Here is a 4,679-nt window from a genome sequence, read left to right as displayed (position 1 = left end):
ACGACACAGACGTGTGGACTGATGAGGCATCGGATGCTATCAGGCCTCTCAACTATTATACTACTGATATGGACGATAAAACTAGAATATGGACCGCCAGTCAAACCACTACGGGTCGTACCACTACGGGTCGTACCACTACGGGTCGTACCACTACGGGTCGTACCACTACGGGTCGTACCACTACGGGTCGACCATGTTGGTTTATAAGTGCATGAGGGAGAAATGTGCAGTAACAGGCTCCGCCTCCATCTGTCTCTGCAGGAGAGAATAGCGAGCAGCTTATTTACTCCTCCCCTTTCTTCACCTCAGCATCATTCATTCATACCCTGTAGTCTTTTTATGTACTTATTTACCAACAAAATCTATATGTTCATATTTACAAGAATAAATAGTAAATATAAATGAATGATAAATCGTCCTTCCACTGTATCCAGCCGTTCCTCCCTGTACTTTGTGAACACTAGTTTTACTGTGTTTTGAACATGGTTGAGGGGAGTTCAGCCCCTGGTTTAGGGCTGAACGGTGGAACAGTGGTTCGCTCTGCTGCGCCACAGTGAGAAGTCAAGGAGGACGTTCCTTCATATTTACAGTAGAAGAAGAATCTGCTGCAGACATGACGCTTCTACGATCTGCAGCCCTGAGCTCACGTCTGCAGGCATGAAAATCAGCTGTGACAACCAGGCCGAGCCTCCCCCCAACACACACACACACACACACACACACACACACACACACACACACACACACACACACACACACACACACACACACACACACACACACACGCACACACCACTCATCCATCAGCACTCACTTTACAGCCCCCACCTCTGGATCGATACACCGCCTGTGTGTGTGTGTGTGTGTGTGTGTGTGTGTGTGTGTGTGTGTGTGTGTGTGTGTGTGTGTGTGTGTGTGTGTGTGTGTGTGTGTGTGTGTGTGTGTGTGTGTGTGTGTGTGTGTGTGTGTGTGTGTGTGTGTGTGTGTGATGTATGGACTGATTCAAAGTGACAGAGCTTCTCAGCAGAGTCAATGAAAGCGGCAGAAAACGGCGCCCTGAAAAATGTTTGATACTCCTATTGAATTTATTCCCATTCAAGCCGTGAACAGCTGAACTCTTCACAAAATAACTGCAGAAAGACACAAAACAACCACAAACACATATAAAATATGATAAACTAGAGTACAGGAACACACAGAAAGCACCGATATAGTTTTGAGGCCTCGCTTCTACGACAACACTTCAAGTAAAAAGGTATAGTTTTGTATGGTTGGTACCTCCTGCTGAATCATGAGGATACAGAGTGAGATGATGAGCTGAGGGTGAGATGATGAGCTGAGGGTGAGATGATGGGCTGAAGGTGAGATGATGAGCTGAGGGTGAGATGATGAGCTGAGGGTGAGATGATGAGCTGAGGGTGAGATGATGGGCTGAAGGTGAGATGATGAGCTGAGGGTGAGATGATGAGCTGAGGGTGAGATGATGAGCTGAGGGTGAGATGATGGGCTGAAGGTGAGATGATGAGCTGAAGGTGAGATGATGAGCTGAGGGTGAGATGATGAGCTGAAGGTGAGATGATGAGCTGAGGGTGAGATGATGGGCTGAAGGTGAGATGATGAGCTGAGGGTGAGATGATGGGCTGAAGGTGAGATGATGAGCTGAGGGGGAGATGATGAGCTGAGGGTGAGATGATGAGCTGAAGGTGAGATGATGAGCTGAGGGTGAGATGATGAGCTGAAGGTGAGATGATGAGCTGAGGATGAGATGATGAGCTGAAGGTGAGATGACGGGCTGAGGGGTGAGATGATGAGCTGAGGGTGAGATGATGAGCTGAGGGTGAGATGATGAGCTGAGGGTGAGATGATGAGCTGAGGGTGAGATGATGAGCTGAAGGTGAGATGATGAGCTGAGGGTGAGATGATGAGCTGAAGGTGAGATGATGAGCTGAGGGTGAGATGATGAGCTGAAGGTGAGATGATGAGCTGAGGGTGAGATGATGAGCTGAGGGTGAGATGATGAGCTGAAGGTGAGATGATGAGCTGAAGGTGAGATGCGTCTGCCACCTTGTATAGAAACAATACAGAGAAATAACATCAGTGTGCCGGGAAAACAACCTGAGAATCAATTCCACGCTCGGCAGAATTCACCTGCTCCTGTTTTCCCAATTAGGAGTCTGTGGGGGGACTAACTCCCAGTGGTGGATCGCTGGCTGCAGTTGGTAAGAGAATAGAAAAGTGGACGTGTTGCTGAACCTGCTGAAATGTGACTTTTTCAGGTTAAATCTCATCTGGTTCCACCTAAAGCCGTTAACATGACCTGTGCTGAGAGTGCAGTGTGCAAGAAACACACCAGGGGGCGACACCGAATATCAAAGACTCACTACATAAATATAAAACAGGAAAGTACTTGAGGCAACGCCGGTCAGAACCGCGCAAACTCGAGGCATCCCATGTCGTCGTGCTACCGATGTGTCAGTCATTATGGAATCATGATGATCCTCATGTCGCCATGGAAACGTGACACTCCTCATCTCATCATCTCATGTAAACAAGAAAATGTTTTTGGTGGTCACACTCACTTATGCCAATCCAGCCAAAATACAACAGCTGGCAGAGCGTGATGTTACCATGACAACAGAACATGACGGCATGCTGAGCATCACGTAGGAGATACTCAATAATCTAGATGTCAGAGGAGGAAGATGCTCTATAATCTGGATGTTAGAGGAGGAAGATGCTCTATAATCTGGATGTTAGAGGAGGAAGATGCTCTATAATCTGGGTGTTAGAGGAGGAAGATGCTCTATAATCTGGGTGTTAGAGGAGGAAGATGCTCTATAATCTGGGTGTTAGAGGAGGAAGATGCTCTATAATCTGGGTGTTAGAGGAGGAAGATGCTCTATAATCTGGATGTTAGCGGAGGAAGATGCTCTATAATCTGGGTGTTAGAGGAGGAAGATGCTCTATAATCTGGATGTTAGGGGAGGAAGATGCTCTATAATCTGGATGTTAGGGGAGGAAGATGCTCTATATTCTGGATGTTAGCTGACGTTACATTAGTCATCATGCTGAGGCCGCTGAGCGACTGTTCAAATCCTGAAACATGTTGCAGACATTTTAGGCTCAAGCTTCTTCTTCTTCTTCTTCTTCTTCTTCTGCCCCCTGCTGGCCGGGAAGGAACTGCGAGCAGCTTTAAGGTTGTAAATGTTGTGATAAATCCTCCCAGTGACCTGCTACAGACTCTTTTAAGCTGCAGAGGAGCTGAATGCATGAATCCATCTGTCTGTGTGTGTGTGTGTGTGTGTGTGTGTGTGTGTGTGTGTGTGTGTGTGTGTGTGTGTGTGTGTGTGTGTGTGTGTGTGTGTGTGTGTGTGTGTGTGTGTGTGTGTGTGTGTGTGTGTGTGAGAGTTCATCCCTCCTTTCCTCTGATTTCCCTGTGGTCCAGGCTGACCTGCAGCTCCTTCCTCCCTCAGCTGAACCTCTGATTCCAGCCCGTCTGCAGCTGCATCAGAGTTTCTAAAAACCCTCCAAGGCTTCAGATGTGGTTTCAAACCTTCGTCTGACCAACTGGTGCAGGAAGATCCTCCAGAACCTTTTAAACAGGTGATTTAACACTTTAAGGTTCTGCTGTTATTCCTACACAGTTTGGTCCAAAGTCGGTAATTTTCCTTCTACAAACCAAAATCAGCACTAAACTTATTTCAAACTATTTAAAAACGAATGTAAAACTCAATTAGATGTTGGATTGGATGTTGGATTGGATGTTGGATTGGATGTTGGATTGGATGTTGGATTGGATGTTGGATTGGATGTTGGATTGATCTGTCACCTGACGGATTATTTGGTTTCTTGTTTGCTGATTGTTTTTGGTTTTCTTGGGTAGTTGATGACACGGTTAGTTCCTTGGTTTGTTGGTGTGTTGGTTGTTTGGTTGGTCGTTTGGTTGGTCGTTTGGTTGGTTGTTTGGTTGGTTGGTTGTTTGGTTGGTTGTTTGTTTGGTTGGTTGGTTGGTCGTTTGGTTGGTTGGTTGGTGTGTTGGTTGTTTGGTTGGTTGTTTGGTTGGTCGTTTGGTTGGTTGTTTGGTTGGTTGGTTGTTTGGTTGGTTGTTTGTTTGGTTGGTTGTTTGTTTGGTTGGTTGGTTGGTTGTTTGGTTGGTTGGTTGTTTGGTTGGTTGTTTGTTTGGTTGGTTGGTTGGTTGTTTGGTTGGTTGGTTGGTTGGTTGGTTGGTTGGTTGGTCGTTTGGTTGGTTGTTTGTTTGGTTGGTTGGTTGGTCGTTTGGTTGGTTGGTTGGTGTGTTGGTTGTTTGGTTGGTTGTTTGGTTGGTCGTTTGGTTGGTTGTTTGGTTGGTTGGTTGTTTGGTTGGTTGTTTGTTTGGTTGGTGTGTTGGTTGTTTGGTTGGTTGTTTGGTTGGTTGGTTGGTTGGTCGTTTGGTTGGTTGTTTGGTTGTTTGTTTGTTTGGTTGGTCGTTTGGTTGGTCGTTTGGTTGGTTGGTTGATCAATAGATTGGTATGTTTGTAACTGATTCCTTTAACAATTTCAGTTTCAGTTACAAAAGCTTCAGTGGATTTGTTCCTTTATTTCATATATATATACTTTTTACTGGAGGAGGAGCTTAATTCATCCCAAACCAGCTCAGCTCCAGCACCATGGAAGATGTTTAACCTTCAGTAGCACTG

This window comes from Lipophrys pholis (assembly GCF_963383615.2).
Source record: "Lipophrys pholis genome assembly, chromosome: 19".
Lineage (NCBI taxonomy): Eukaryota > Metazoa > Chordata > Actinopteri > Blenniiformes > Blenniidae > Lipophrys > Lipophrys pholis.
The sequence above is the reverse complement of the archived record's forward strand: the minus strand, read 5'-3'. Positions refer to the sequence as shown.